Source organism: Actinia tenebrosa, unplaced genomic scaffold (assembly GCF_029948245.1).
Source record: "Actinia tenebrosa isolate PJP-AT-01 unplaced genomic scaffold, QUT_ActTen_1.0 PGA_scaffold3__52_contigs__length_22856419, whole genome shotgun sequence".
Lineage (NCBI taxonomy): Eukaryota > Metazoa > Cnidaria > Anthozoa > Actiniaria > Actiniidae > Actinia > Actinia tenebrosa.
Window position 1 is genome coordinate 21,574,180 of NW_028292580.1, and position 17,210 is coordinate 21,591,389.

The following is a 17,210-nucleotide window of genomic DNA, read 5'->3' on the forward strand; positions in this document are numbered from 1 at the left end:
GAGCAGATCTCGTGTAATCCTACCTTATTCGTGGCGCCACGTTTCTGCTCTTCCTTAGTTATCAACGCTTCGAAGTCTGCATATATCACGTAAGGCACTTGCATCTGCTTTTGATGGTCTGCGTATGAAAGCTCTTTGTTGGTGGGCATCTGGATCCGTTGCGCCACTTCTTCGACTCCGCGGCAGATCTCATCGTGTTTCTTTAGGGTATTTAAGGATGTAAATGACAGCAAGCAGCAGTCACAGAAGTACTTTTTGCCTTTGTGCTTAGTATGTCTGTAGAATAGTCTGCTAATGTGTTTAACCCATGAGTAGTGTCCGCCGTGGTAGAATAAATGTACGCGCTCTCCTTTACTTTTTGACAGAACTAACGGTACTATCGTCTGCTCTCTGACTCCGTAAACGTTAATTGCTAGATCGTTTATTTCCTCAAATATGGGGATGTCTATCAACTGCATGGGAAATTCCACACCATCCCACTCTAAATCATCTGTGGGATACTTACTTGTCCTACAGGGATCCTTCTCTGCTGGATACAGTGCAGACCTGATTGCCCACATAAAGCATCGATTGTCTTCATTCTTCACGTTTACAATAGCCTTCTTCCTTTCTACCCACGTTGGTAGCGGTACGTAACTCCCCCCTCGTATGGGTACGTACCTGGCTATACTTATCTCTATTCCTTCAACCTCCTCTACTGTCCAACCCGATCCTTCTTTCGTGTAGTTAGACAGCGACTCCATTATTGCTTCTAAGGCTTCACTGAGTGACCTATCCAGATTCGTGGATTCTAATATCACTAACGACTTTGATCGCAACATTGCTGTCGTCATTACCTCGTCTTTTGACAAACTTACTTCTACCATTATGCTCGCTTTCAGGGCTCCTAATTCTTCTATACCTTTTCGGAGAGTCCTTTTAAACCTTCCTTTCTGACTGACGCCAAAACTGTCTAACGTCAATCTCACCGTTACCGGGTATTGACACCGTGCTGAAGTTGCTTGGGATTCCATCTATATAATAGGAAATATTTTATACCTAATACCAAGCACTTTTTAGGTCGTCGTAGTCGTACTCACAGTCCTGACAATGCCAAAACAATTTAACCTTAGTCTCAAACTTCTTACCACATCCACAATCATAACTGCTCATACACTTCGTCTTCATTTTCAAATGCTTTTTCAAATCCGCTTCTTTCTTAAAAGTTCTCTTACATTCTTCGCACTCCATATATAGACTAACATATTTGCGCTGTTGCCCCCAACCACACTTGGAGTGGGTTGTTTCCGTAGGTGGATTTTTGACACGGGTCTTGCCCGTGTTGAGATTGCGCTGGAACCCCCATTCCCTATACTACTGATTCAGAATCAAAGCGCCTGCTTTATAAATACTCAAAAACTTTCTTGGATCACCCAGAATGAACATTTTAATCGTAAACAACATTAGTTTGATGACTGTAAACTATACTCCAGCTATATATTATTGACTTATTCTTTTGTACTGGAATGTTTTAGAGAGTAAGGACTTAAGCGTACGAATTCTAAGTTAGAAAAAAAACCTTTAGACCCCATCAAACGCAGGGTTTTTTTATTTTTCTCTTTTCTTTGTTTTTGTTGAATATACTTGCTCAAAATCCTCCCAAATTTCAATTAGTTCCACGTTATTCGTAGAAAAAACAAACTCATTTTCGTACTTTCTCAAATTAATGGAATAAGTTAGAGGACATTATGATTGAATAAACAAACTGAATTAGTTGAGAAGCGTGGCACGTGAACGTCGATCACTTGTACCTTTCTTGAATTATATGAACTAAACAAACAACCTTTATGTTTTGTATTTTTTGTCTTTATCTCTTGTCAAAATTAATAATAACTAGTGACTAAAGTGCGTGCAGTTGCTTTCGTACTATTTCATTTAAGCCCCTTTCCCGATAACGTCACACATTTGATCCGCATCAACACTGCCTACTCTGCTTTTTTTCCCTTCTCTTTTGTTGCTGTTTTTGCTTGTTTTTATATGGGGTTTCAGAATTGATTGATTTAACTTGATTCTAAATGAAAAAGCCAAAAATCGTCCTTGTTTCATTAAGAGAAGTCAGTGGCTAACAAACCTGTTTCCTTTCCTATTCATTCGCCTAGAATAAACTGTTTGACAGGAACAACAAGTATCTTTTTACCAATAATAATAACATATTATATATATATATATATATATATATATATATATATATATACAGCCATTTGCAAAAACTATGGCCGCTTCCAATACATATACGAGTATATCGAAAGCATATCAAGTATTATGGGATATCTTCCACTATATATTTTTCAAGTTGTCTATCATTAGGGCTTTCTGGAAAAAAATATCAAGAATGATATCCCGCCCTGTCTGATATACTTTCGATATAGTTGTATTTATATTTGAAACGGCCATAATTTTTGCAAATGGCTGTATATATATATATATATATATATAACAAAGTATGTAATGTGGTCTATACTGGTGAAACAGTGCTCGATGCGTAGGGATGCAGAGCAACAGATATATAGTAAAGATTGGATTAAAGACGAGACATGTTCACTGTAACTCCGAGTTTCGTGCTTACGCACTCATCAGACAGACGTTTTTTTCAGAATGAGTGGCCGTGTTGTATCCGATATACAAACACGAGGCGTAGCCGAGTGATTGTATATCGAATACAACACGGCCACTCATACTGTAGATTGCTTATCAAACGTCTAGGTTAGTTCCTTTGTGTTTCACTAAAATTTTCAAAATTGAAGTGAATCTGGCCAAGAAAATCCAAGTTTAAGTTTATGCAAATGAAGACGAATCTATATTAGATATAAAACCTCCTTCATGGTCGTGATTTCTATTGTGTTTTCCTCATGAATTATTTATGAGTTTGATTAAATATATATATATATATATATATATATATATATATCAAATTATGCTTTACAACATTAATGTTTATAGCCAAGATTCAGGTAATAGCTGCTCAGTAGGCAAGCTAATCGTCGAGCTGAGCAGCCGGTTTTTTTTTTCTTTTTCTTATTCTTTTTTTTAACATTTTGACAGGAACAATTGTATGGTTTCTATCAATTACAGCCGCAATAGTAAACTACATTCTTAATTAAATGAAGGTATGGTGCTCTGGCGGCGGCTGCGTGCGAGTGCGAAGATTCTCTGTTCTTGAAAAGCATTTTTCTCTTGAGAGATGGTCGAAATCTCTTGAGAAACAATCGCTATTTGATCTTGCTAAGGCCGTCAAATACAAAGCTTGGAAGAGGGGGTTGGGGTTTCTACCGACCCTAAAATTCTCGTCTAGTAATATGAGGACCTCGGATTTATCTGCTGAAGAGGCTGGGCTCTCAAAGAAAATAAAAAGTCTGACCGCTTTATCAAAAAACAGAGAACCTACTTGGTCAACAAGCTCAACATTGAGTAAACCTTAGGAAGAAAGTTAAACCCAGAATTTGTAGAAAAGGTCATGAGACGTGCTCGAGGTCCCGACGGCTTGCGTCTTTTCAAGTACTCGGCCAGACCGTCCCTGAAGACCTTGCTATCTCCCCAAACGCAATAGAGGAAGATGATAATTTTCCCAGTACAATACTGTAGAAGCAGCTATCTCGACTTTCCAACCAGGGCCGTAACCAGAACTTTTACAAGGAGGGTGCACATCGAATAAAAAAATCGGCGGACCTTAAGCTTTTATGTGGGGGTGCACGTGCACCCTGTGCCCCCCCTGGTTACGGCCCTGCCAACTACAGCACCCTGTCACTTACGACCAATACGATATATGTTCCAATGGTGAAAAATGACAGACTTAAAAACTCTCTAGGTAACAATGCTGCAGATTTTCTGTGAGGCTCTAGAGTTACATGTTCCTGTTCCCCTAAAAGAGCAAAGCACCAAATACCTTGAATGTAGTTTACGATTGCGGCCGTAATTGATAGAAACCATACAATTGTTCCTGTCAAACAGTTCATTCTAGACGAATGAATAAGAAAGGAAACAGGTTTGTTAGCCACTGACTTCTCTTAAAACAAGGACGATTTATAAAAAACAGAGTAGGCAGTGTTGATGCGAATCAAATGTGTGACGTTATCGGGAAAGGGGCTTAAATGAAATAGTACGAAAGCAACTGCACGCACTTTAGTCACTAGTTATTATTAATTTTGACAAGAGATAAAGACAAAAAATACAAAACATAAAGGTTGTTTGTTTAGTTCATATAATTCAAGAAAGGTACAAGTGATCGACGTTCACGTGCCACGCTTCTCAACTAATTCAGTTTGTTTATTCAATCATAGTGTCCTCTAACTTATTCCATTAATTTTGAGAAAGTACAAAAATGAGTTTGTTTTTTCTACGAATAACGTGGAACTAATTGAAATTTGGGAGGATTTTGAGCAAGTATATTCAACAAAAACAAAGAAAAGAGAAAAATAAAAAAACCCTGCGTTTGATGGGGTCTAAAGGTTTTTTTTCTAACTTAGAATTCGTACGCTTAAGTCCTTACTCTCTAAAATATTCCAGTACAAAAGTATAAGTCAATAATATATAGCTGGAGTATAGTTTACAGTCATCAAACTAATGTTGTTTACGATTAAAATGTTCATTCTGGGTGATCCAAGAAAGTTTTTGAGTATTTATAAAGCAGGCGCTTTGATTCTGAATCCGAAATTAGACCGCCGTATGCTACATAGAAGAGTCGATTAATCGCGAGGACGTATTTGCGTTCCAAGGCTAATACTTTCAGGAAAAGAAGTACAATAAACAAGCTTTCAGATCATATAGTATTAGTGAAAATAAAATATATACCAGGTGATGATTTAGGGCATTCAACTTAGGCTAAAATTTGCTTCGCGTCGTAGCTGCTTGAAATGCCATCGAAAAAAAATCCCAAAAAGCGAGAACAAAATATTTTCCCAAAAATATTATTTATCCCTTTTGGAGTCTGATAGTTAGTTAAAATGTTGAAAAAGTATCAGATCGATAGGAGTATTTTTGAACGAGTGAGGCCTTCTTAAATATGGGTAATATTTTGGGCTGTTCACACCGGTCCAGAGCAAACCGGAAGTCGAGTTTTAGATTTTCGTAAAATTCGCCAAAATAAAAAAGCGCTTGAAGTTTTAAACTGGATTTTTTAAAAGAGCTTACCAAAGGGTGTCTTCTGACAAAATATGAGAAATTTGAAAATTCCTTCGCTGTCCCGCCATTCTCGACCGTTACGGACAGCCACTCTTAAGCTTAATCCTTTCCCCTGTACGTTGTCAATAGGCGCGATTAACATTTCTTTATCGTGCTTTGGTAAGAAAATTAGCACATGGTGTTGAATGAAAGCGTGGATTGTAGTTAATTCATTATTGTATTGTTCGACTCATTGGCTGTGGCCACACTGGGGCGTTTAACTATAGTTCAGCCAATTCTAACAATTGTTAACTTCAAAACCAATGTGACCTCTCTTCTGTTTAATTAACTATTGTTAGTTGCTATGCTGGTCGTCAAGGTAAAACAATGGAACTTAAACCAAGTTAAACTAAGGTACAACCCATGGTATAGATTCTATTAAGAAAAAAATGACCAATTAGGTTCGGTTATTTTGTGTAAGTGGAATAAGTATGTCGCGCCAATAAAGGGACAATTAAATCAGTCCCTCCAAAACGTATACGTAGCACACGGTAGTCTGTGTTTTCCTTTAATTTCACATTTTTCTTTAAGGTATAGGTTTTTTGGACTTCTTGATATTCGAAATTGCTGTTGCCAATACGGATCATGTTCATACACACACTCATTTAGCATAGAATTGAACCAGAACTGAGGTCTTGGAAGGATCCACACTCTGCGAGTATCGGTTACGTCTTAGTAAAGGTGCGATAACTGAAATAGTAAGCAATCTAAATCGCCGTGATGACTGAATAACCCTTAAATAATAAAAAATTTCGTCCTTTTTCGTTTTTGCTTGAATAACAGGAGAATAATCCTCAAGATTCTTCTGTCAGCCATTTTCGTGTTTTGACTGATAAGTCACAGAAGTGTGAGTCGTTCTTGGTGTAACTATGGTTAAACCTCACATGTGTGACCTCAAAGTTGTTTAACCATATATGAAAGAGTATAACTATAGTTTGTATTACGTCATTTAACTAAGCTAAACTACTGCTAAACTATAGTTAAACGCCCAAGTGTGGCCACAGCCATTGTGTCAATGACTTGTCTACAAGCTGTCATTGAGTTGTCCAGTTAAGCAGGAAGGATGTTGATTAATTCATTAAGGTTTCCTGTCGACATTTTGCAATCTTTGGTACCAGAAATTGAAGATTTTTGCAGTCCAGCTAAACCAAAAAAAAAAGAAGAAAAAACCTTACGAATCGGTGAAGAAATAGCTCGAGAAAACTTCGAAGACCTCAATACCCAACTTTCAAAACTTCTTTTATTTATAATATATTATATGCGTGAACTTTGTTAACTTCGGAAAAATAACAAGACTCATCTCTCCGGCTAGCTTTTTCGAAAGTTAAAAAACAAATTATTATGTCATTTGATTTATTTTCAAATGTATCTTTATGTATTTTAAACCTTGGAAGTAAAATATCTAAACAAACTGGAGCTAAATATTATTAAAGAGCGTATACATTGATCACCCAACTGACTCTCCGATTCAAAAATCGTGTCGTAAAGCTTATGTAGATTGTACTTCAATATAAAACTTTGGAAAAATCAAAGAGTAAACAAAAAAGATGAAAAATGGCTTATCAAAGCTGCCTCGCTGGTTCAAAAGCTGATTCAAAAAAATGATTTGCCCTTTTTTCGATTTTTTTCTAAATGTAAACTGAATCATTTCGATATTCGACAACAGTCAGACAAACAATGTTACATGAAGCATTGTTCAAGTTTTTGTTTTCCTGCGAAGTAAGACACAGAAGTGTTGTGAAAGAATGTCAAGGGAGGGGTATTAATTGTATTCCTAAGCTCTTCCGTTGGGCTCTTAATTATTATAATAATTGCAGTTTGTTTAGCTTTAAAACTAAATGAAATATTGGTAGTACTTTGGATTTGTCCGGGTTAACTTGAAACTAAATAAAAAAATGATTGAATTGAATGTATGTCAGACAATTTTGGATATTTCTTCACGAAAAAGAGTGAAACTGAAGCTAGAAAGATTATAAAAAACTGACTCAAGCCGAAACCATTGAAATAAAGTTAAACGTTCGTTTTCAGTACGGTTTTTTTTTTTTTTTTTTTTTTTTTTTTTTTTTTTTTTTTTTCACATTATTTATCATTCTTATTTGAGGAAAAAAGTTTTGGGATTTCTGTTAACTTTTTTAGGTGATGGCATGCCATGTTTAAGTGCTGTGCACTAATGGGCGTATGCGGAATTTATAAGCGACTTCACCGTCACCAGGTTAGCTCAGTAGGTAAGAACGTCGGTATGTTGTGCAGTAGGTCCTGGTTTGAGTTCCGGACGGACCAACACTCAGGGTCTTAAAATAACTGAGGAGAAGGTACTGCCTTTGTAATTACTTCTGCAAATGGTTAGACCTTCAAGTGGCTCGGATGACCACGTTAATGGCGGTCCCGTCCCTAATCTTAGAGTTTTATCGATTTAAACGTTCGAAGTCTTGCAGGTTATTGCGCAATATAGATTGAATAGCGCGCTTTGGAATTATTATTCCAAACGGGTATAAGAGCTACTTTTTTCATGAGGAAATACAAATGTGAATAAGAAAAAAAAAGTGCTATTCTTGAAAAAAAGTAAATTGCTGTAAAGCTGTAAATAAACGTATCTTGGGCGTTAATCTTCGTCATCAATCATTACATTTATCGATGGAATGGTTTTTTTGGCTTAAGCAAATTTCAACGGCATTGCAATCAGACAAAAGCCTTACCTACTATGCATACTGATGCGTATTGGAACTTAAATTAGAATTATAGTATATTGCAATAATGAACAATACAATCGATAGCGTTGAGAAGCCAATCGGATCTCTTCTAAATAGACTTAAAGACATATTGACAGGGCGGGAATGTATTTATGTATACCAGTTAATACTTTTATAGCATCGATAGATGATGAAAACCGACTGTAAAAATTTATATAACAATTTTATAGCGCCAAAGCGCGTTGTTTTCAACAAAGTATTCTGTATTTGGGGGAAAACGCGAATAAATATAGTATTGAATGCATATTTCTATATCAATAGGCGCTGTAAGTCTTGTCAAAAATAGGACAGTTTTATAGTGCAAAAGCGCTTGTTTTGCACAAAGTATTCTGTATTTGGGGGAAAGCGCAAAGATATATAGTGTTGAATGCATATTTCTATATCAGTAAGTGCTGTAAGCCGTGTCAAAAATAGGACAGTTTTATTAGTGCAAAAGCGCTTGTTTTGCACAAAGTATTCTGTATTTGGGGGAAAGCGCAAAGAAAAATAGTGTTGAATGCATATTTCTATATCAATAGGTGCTGTAAGCAGTGTAAATTTAAAATTACAACATCTTTAGTGCAAAAGCTTTTGTTTTTCACAAAGACTCTTGTCAATTAAAGGCGGGAATATATATAGAGTCGACTAGCCTATAGTGTTGACTTCAATTCTTCTCAGTGCTTGTGTTTAAATAAAGAACTTGGTCGTTATTACTTATACTGTAACTTAGGAGTCTGTAGGGCGGAGAAAAAACCTAATTGCAATTGCCATTATTATTCTTCCAGATAAAACAGCTAATAACAACTGTGATAAAGGTACTTTTAGGTATACATTTTGTCGAGATGACAGCGAAAGGTCGTCTTTTACAACTAGTTTTCTTACTAAAATAACGACTGCATTGAGGTTTTTCACTGTGACGTTACGCTTTTTAAAATATTTCACATTTTTCCTTTTATCACAAAAAAAAGTATTACAGTAAAATTAATCTTATACATATTAGCCAAACTGTAGTAAAGATTTCGTGAAGATTGTCGATAATCCAGAGAAAGAATGAATTTTTGAACCTTGACAAATTTTACAAAGAAATTTATTTTGTAAAACAAATTTTCTTTTTGATTAAAAAAATAATAAGTTCTAGGTAAAATTTTATATTCAAAAAAAAGTCCTATCTACAATATAGTTTATTACCTATCTTCAAGAATCTTCGCAGTTTTACTGATATCGGTATGACAACTTTGAACATAAACTCCTTTGTAAAATCAATCAAATTTCTCTACAGCGTGACGTCACGAGAAAAATCTCATTAGCTTTGTTGTTGTTTTTGTATGTGACACACTTTAACTCTATAATTCATAAAATAAACGTATAAACAAACTGCATATTTTGAAGAAACAAAATTTTGCCAACGGATAGAAATAAAGCTAGCAAATTTAGTCAAAGTTTGCTCGTCCTCAAACAGCCAAGAAGCAGTGACATTAAAGAGTAATGTGTTTGAAGAACAGAATATGATGTGTTATACATGGAGTCTATTGGGAATACACTGATAATTAAGTTATATTAACCAGCTACAGTTAATTATATAACCAAATGTGTTAAGTAGTTTTATCGGAAGTCAAGGAATTCAAACCAAAACGGTAAACCAAATCAAACATTGAAAAATTAATATCAGTTCTGATTGCTTTATTTTTAATGAACTTTAAATGCTTTAGCGATATTGGAGAAGGAGAAGGAGAAGGAGAAGAAGAAGGAGAAGAAGAATCCTAAGGAAAAGGAGAAGAAGATGGAAGAAGAAGGAAAAGGAGAAGGAGAAGTCACTAAGGAGAAGACTAAGGAGAAGAAGAAGAAGAAGAAGAAGAAGAAGAAGAAGAAGAAGAAAAAGTAGAAGAACAAGAAGAACAAGAAGAACAAGAAGAAGAAAAAGTAGTAGAAGAAGAAGAAGAAGAAGAAGAATAATCTGAATAAATAGTACTTTATTTCGAATATTAGTCGTTATATTAAATTTTTCTGTTGCTTTTTCTGCATTTTCTAGCGCCCCCCCCCCCCCCCCCCCCCCCCAGTTGTCAGTGTTGTCTTTTAAACGAAATAGGGCCATATGCTAGTAGATGGAATAATGTCTGAAACGCAAATCGAGTATTTTTAGCTTCAGTTTTAAGAATCACACTACTTTCGGATAGATATATTGGCCGGTTTAGCCTGGTCTTGGCTTCTGAAAACCGACTGAGACGTCGCTACAAATCATCCAAACAAGAATTTCATAATATTCACAGATACCATTAAAAATCCGTCGTAATTCAAAACATCGGTATTTTTCAAGTTGCCGGACATTCTTTACATTTTATACAGTTAATATTTGTGAATTATTTGCTCTTAAACAAAGCTAAACCCGTAAAAATGAGTCTGTAGTCAGGGAGTACAGCGGTATTCACCAGAAAATGTAACTAAAATGACGTCAAACACTTGTCAATTTTTAATATGTCAATATTGTTTTAATCAGCTGAATGAATGTCATAAATCTCATTACCAGCCTACAATGACAGGCAAACACTGCCCGTCATGTGCTGTCAACCAGAGAGTATTCTATTGCTTGGTATCAATCAGCTGAATGAATCTCATGAATCTCATTACCAGCCTACAATGACAGGCAAACACTGCCCGTCATGTGCTATCAGCCAGAGAGTATTCTATTGCTTGGTATCAATCAGCTGAATGAATCTCATGAATCTCATTACATGCCTACAATGACAGGCAAACACTGCCCGTCATGTGCTATCAACCAGAGAGTATTCTATTGCTTGGTATCGATCAGCTGAATGAATCTCATGAATCTCATTACATGCCTACAATGACAGACAAACACTGCCCATCATGTGCTATTTACCAGCAGAGGGCGAGTATTCTACTGTATTGCTTGGTACGTACAATCGTATTATATTTTTCTACAATTTGGGACCATACTTCCAGACATCGAGTGCTGAACCGTCGTATGGCAGCGCGAAGCATTTACGGCTACGCCAGAGATTTCGGCCCCGACACCGCTATCCGTAATGACTGATCAGGAAGCTCGGCCGAAACCTAAGGGAGAGGTTAGTCGGCCCCTAGACCTTAGATGATTAACCCCTTGCTATGACCAGCAGCCAGTCGCAAAAAAGATTCCTATCGACTAAACTCGTATAATAGAGTTGCTCAATGTGGGATGGGTTTTGAAACTTAGTTAGACATACGGGTAGTTCTAGACATGCGCAGGAGTGGTATTGAAACAAGGTACCGACTGATCTATATCTAAGAATAAGAATTGAGGTTTCAAGTTTATTTGAATATTTCCACTAATAACAGTAGAATAAGCACGTTGTAGAAGACAATATACAATGAACATTTTCTCCTGGAAAAATTTTCAGTTTTGATAGAGTAAAAGGTGTTTTTACTGAACCTAAATCTGGATCTAAAGTCGCGATTACGTGGAGCGATTTAATTTTCTTTGCAATTTGTGCACAAGTTGCATGGACCATTGCAGCGTGTAACGTACAGCGCAATTTGAAAAATGTTGCCAGACAAGTTGCAGCAATCATTGCGAAAAGTAGAATTCGTTTCAACTTTTGGCAACGTTTGCGTCTCCGTTGCACCGTGTAGACACCCTTACAACTTTTGTCGCAACGCTGTTGGGAGACAAGTTGCAGAGAAAATTGCTCCGAGTAATCGCGCCTTAAGTACAAAGTGTTCACTGGCTGACTAATAAAATATCAATTGTATCGAACCCTGAAACAACCTCTGCATGGGCTGATCTAAGTCAGGGCATGGCTAACTCACAGATAGAACCCTGAAACAACCTCTGGGCTGATCTAAGTCAGGGCACGGCTAACTCACAGATAGAACCCTGAAACAACCTCTGGGCTGATCTAAGTCAGGGCATGGCTAACTCACAGATAGAACCCTGAAACAACCTCTGGGCTGATCTAAGTCAGGGCACGGCTAACTCACAGATAGAACCCTGAAACAACCTCTGGGCTGATCTAAGTCAGGGCATGGCTAACTCACAGATTGAACCCTGAACCAACGTCTGGGCTGATCTAAGTCAGGGTATGGCTAACTCACAGATCAAACCCTGAAACAACCTCTGGGCTGATCTAAGTCAGGGCACGGCTAACTCACAGATTAAACCCTGAAACAACCTCTGGGCTGATCTAAGTCAGGGTATGGCTAACTCACAGATCAAACCCTGAAACAATCTCTGGGCTGATCTAAGTCAGGGCACGGCTAACTCACAGATTCAACCCTGAAACAACCTCTGGGCTGATCTAAGTCAGGGCAATGGCTAACTCACAGCTTGAACCCTGAAACAACCTCTGGGCTGATCTAAGTCAGGGCATGGCTAACTCACAGATTGAACCCTTAATTAAACAACCTCTGGGTTGATCTAAGTCAGCGCATGGCTAACTCACATATCAAACCCTTGAGCACCGTTTACACTAGCTATTTTTTGCGGCGATTTTTGCTGCGATTTTTTCTGCGATTTTGTCCATAATAAATAATGATAAAGAATTTACTTGTAAAGTTTTTTTTTCAGGATACCAAGATTTTCCTAGACTAATGTCTCTTATGAAGGATGAGACAAAAAATTTCATATTTTCGAAAATTGCCACAAAAATCGCGGCAAAATTCGCCGCAAAAATCGCCAGTCTAAACGGGGTTTTAAACAACCTCTGGGTTGATCTAAGTAAGGGCGGCTAACTCACAGTTCGAATTAGAATATGACATTTCTGGGGTTGCGAAATAAGCTAAAAAAGTTTCTAGGGATAATTGACATGAAGTAATATGACCTCAAAATCTGTTTACATCATCGAATACCACCTAGGCCTTAATTTCAACTCCCGATATTTTCTTGTGCCTATTTTAGTTGTTATTTGTACAAAAAATGCTTTCTCAAGTTTTTTTCTTACCTTATATCCAAAGAGACAAGAAGTTCCATACAAGTCTATTGAACGATTTTGTTACAGATAAACAATGATTTATAAATATCGAATTTTCGCAATACACTTAATTGAAAAAGCGTTGTCCGGTTCAAAAAAAGGTTATTTTCACAAAGCTAAGACCGAAGGGGAGCATGGGAAGACAAACAATTATGCTAATTTCATGCATATTGCAGTTTCCCCTTCCTGTGCACATTTTATGCATCATGGCTTTGGCATGTTGTTAATCTAGGTCGACCTACTTTGCTCTACTGTGCATTTTTACATGTCTATATGCAAATATAATACACATTTCGGAGTACCCAAAATCCTTTTCGGTCTTAGCTTCGATGATATGACCTTCTCGAACCCGACTACGTTTTTTCAATTAAGTGTATATATACAGACAAAAACGGAGATTAGGCTGCCTGTGGTACATTGCTGTTCCACGATTCCGTCATTCTCTACCATCGGAATGACACTAGCTATATTCCATTGACAGTAAACTGATACCACGATCTCTTTTGGCTAGTCTAAAGCTGTTTTCATATTACATCCACTTCCATGACCTTCTTGAGGCAGATTGTGTCTTGACTAGTTCTGTTCGCGTCAATAAGCCTAAGCAATCCAGGTCAGGCGTAAACTTCCACATTTTCTCGGACCAGTAGCAGCTATGCTAGAGGCCTAGCAAGTCTTATTTTAAAACCGAGGGTAAATAAAGTTCATCTATCTATCTATCTATTAATTACAGACCACGTGTCATTCCCTTGAGAATAAGATTCTTTGTTTGAGCTTTATCCCTATTCATATGTCTTCTCATGTGCAACCGTTAAACAAAGAAATAATACTCTAGGGAATGACACGTGGTCAAAAATGGAAATACAGCTGATTAGTTCTACTAATGATTTTCTATCCTCTGGTCCGCTCGAACAGTCAGAGGCCGAAAGCCGTAAACAAGAAAACGTGCCTCGACCAAAGTTGTGTGGGACGCAAAAAATGAAGACACGAAAAGCGCTCTATTTAAAAGATATTTTTAACAATGTAAGATAATTAGGTTAGCTCTTAACAATTATTGTCAATGTTTATGGTTGAACAAATGAAAATAATAAAGAAAAAACTTCTACTGCTTGCATGGGGATTATGCTTCTTGTGAGTTGACAAAGACAGACTTCGTAAATTTGAGACAACAAATGCACAATTCTCTGGTAAATAATGGTGAGTATTAGAATGGATTTTTGTTTGTTTGAAAGTTTAAACGAGAAGTCAGATCTAGACAAGTCAGTGGTCACTTTAATAGCACAACTTTGTTTCGTCAACGCACTGCTCATGCTCATGCATCAATCACATATCTGATACAGTAAAAACCCGCATAAAAGAACAAGTGGGTTAAGAACACCCAGCCTGAATTTGGGCGTTTTTAAAAGTACCATATAAAAGAATATAATCAGCCTGAAATATTCAAAAGTGTTCTTAAAAATAATAAGATCAATATTTATGTGCTAGACCTGTTTTGCAGTACAGTAATAGAGTTTAATTCAATTCAATTCAATTTTATTATAAATTTATATAATTACACTATAACAAAATTAGAAATAACCAATCAGGGTTAATTTATTCTTCTACTGTTTTGATACAGTTATCATTGTCAGTCAAGATTTTTTTTGATAACATTTTTGAACTTACACATTGATATCATCTACATGTATTGGTAGTCTATATAGTAATACTGTATATATTTTAGAACCATTTATTTTAAGAACACCTTAAGAACACCTTCAGGTTGATTTTTTAGAAACACCCGTTAAATAAGAACAAAATCAGCCTCAACTCCAAAAATGGGTGTTCTTTTATGCGGGTTTTTACTGTATCTCGGAAATGAAACTGAAATTTATATTACAGCGAACACTTCGTCGAGTTTTTATCTTTTTATTATTTCAAGTGAAGCTTCGTACTATTTTAAACCATCTAAAATAAAGCATTGAGTTCAAATACATCGAGTGATCAAAATAACATATCCTTAAGAACGGTGCAAAATATATGCGATTAAGCTCTCATTTTACTCCAAACTTTGATCAAAACAGTGATGGCGTCTTGAAGAATTTGTACTATACGTTCGGCGCGAACTCAGTCAAATACCAATGGCCTTCCAAACATTTTCCAGTGCCTGTATCGGTAAACCACGAATAATTTAAATTAATAACAAACCCAAAACGCTTTTTAGTGGTCGTTTTATTGTTCAGTGCGATTGAAGTGTCTCTCTGGGGAATAACATATTATCCAAAATATTCCAACGAAAAACATTTCAAGAAACTTATCGCTTGATTTCTTACTTCAGTTCGAAGACTCGTTATTGCAATTGCAAGTGTAAGAAAGAAAACAACTTGTAAAGTGTAAGTAAATGAGGTGTTTTTAAAATAACTAATGAACTCTATTTAACAAACAATTAGCATCAATGCTACAATGCTAAAATATTTTTTACGACGTAACTTCATCGAAAGCTCATAGTTTCATACATGTAATTTGTCTATATTCCAATTGATTCTGTAGTGAGACTAAAAGCTGCTGTCTTTAAAAAAGTGCTTCGGGCAAAACTTAGTAAAATACAGTAATTTAGGTATGAATAGAGTAATGTAGTAACTGAATTATCACTTATCATGACGTGCGAATAAATAAAAAGCCGCTCACAACAGCCTGGAAGAAACTGTAAATAGGTGACTGGTCAAATCTCTATTTTTACCAGTTGAAAGGTCATTTTACGTGCGTATTTGTTTTTTAGGTTGGTACGTAATTCAACAATGAGTAAACATGTTTTAGGATGCAGTGGTTTGACAAGAAGTGACCAAGAAAGTTTTAAACGAAGCGATTTCTACGTTCAAATATTCCGGAGGAGCAGAGAAGAAGCAAATAAACAAACAACACAGTTACTCGAGATTGCAGAAGTCTTGTGCAAAGAGGATTCTAAGAACTCTCAAAGGAAAGGAAATGTGTTTAAAAAGCTGGCTCCACAGATAGAAAAGCATGTCTTTGACGGACTACAAAAGGACATTTGTGTTAATCTTTGGGAAGAAGCAGCTGAACACGTTTACGGAACGACCACAAACTAATTTAAAATCTTCAAACGGTGGCTAGTCAAGCGATATTTTTTAAAAACAATATAACATTTTTTGCTGTGCTGCTTTCAATTTGCTGCGGTTGAATTAATTAGTCTTGATGAGTTCAGTCCAGTGTGAGGCTTAAAAGTCAGTCGCCATCATCTTAACCAAGTTTTTTTGAGCTGCATTCGGTAAAGATGCCGCTTTACCAGGTTATTGAATGTATCGAATTAATTGTTTGATGCGAAATAAGACGTTTGTTTATAAATTAAATAATCATTTTTCTGTTTTATTTATATTTCAAAATACTTGATAAATTCTCTTAAGGTGGCTGACTCTTTGGTAAATAATAATCAGAAATTTGAAAATCAAAACGTTTTTGACCTGAAATTTAGTGCTGATTTTGAAAATGTAAAGAAAAATGGGGTGTCCTGAGCTCGTTTTTGAGATACGTTCGTTTGTGCAATTTTGTGAAGAAAAATAGCGAAAATCAAGCTCTGTACAAAAAAATAAGGAAGAACATGACTAATTAATTACCTGTTATTCTGAAAAATAACAAAAAAATGATAGAGTCCCGTGCAAAATTTGAGGGTTTTGCCCTCTTGAAGCTCAAAACGTGTACATGGTTTTTCAATAAAATCGTGAAGATTATTCAGCGTTTTTTGAGCGCACGCACAGCGTGGGTTCAAATCGAATGTTGAAAAGTAGTCAGCCACCTTAAAGAGAGAAAAAGGGTGAAAACCCTGAGTAAATGAGTCTGAAAGAACACAGCAGTAATTTGGAACTCGAAAATGGCCGGTTTATTTAGTACTTAAAGCTCTTGTCCTCGGCAGAATGCCAGGCTTCCAATACTAATTTTTTCGGGTCATGCTCCTGGCACTATACTCCAAACATTCTACGCATGGTTAGGATGGATATGTCCAGTCTTTCTGCGTGATCTGTAAGTGCAGATTCACTAGTTTAAGTTCGGCTCCTCTTGATTTAACTTTCCGAGATCTTTAAGGGGCCAACGTAAGTGAAATCGCAAGACTAGCTAGCATTTGACTTTATACGGCTATTCAAAAAAAAAATAACATGCAACTTGTAGCATGCAACATGCAACATGCAACATGCAACATGCAACATGCAACATGCAATCGGTTTATAATGATTCTTTCAATGATCAAAGCAAAGTGAAATTATAAAATAAGTTCTTGAGTGAAGTCGTTTTAACTGACGTGGCAACAGTAATTAAATAGTTAGGTTTTGTT

At 36.3% G+C, this 17,210-nt stretch overlaps 1 long non-coding RNA gene across 1 annotated transcript; it reads left to right on the forward strand.

Annotated features, from left to right (window-relative positions):
• Positions 1–14,916: 14,916 nt before the first annotated feature.
• LOC148908895 (uncharacterized) lies at positions 14,917–17,210 on the forward strand. Its single transcript, XR_016120761.1, has 2 exons — positions 14,917–15,258; positions 15,645–17,210. It is a non-coding gene; the product is annotated as an uncharacterized LOC148908895 (long non-coding RNA).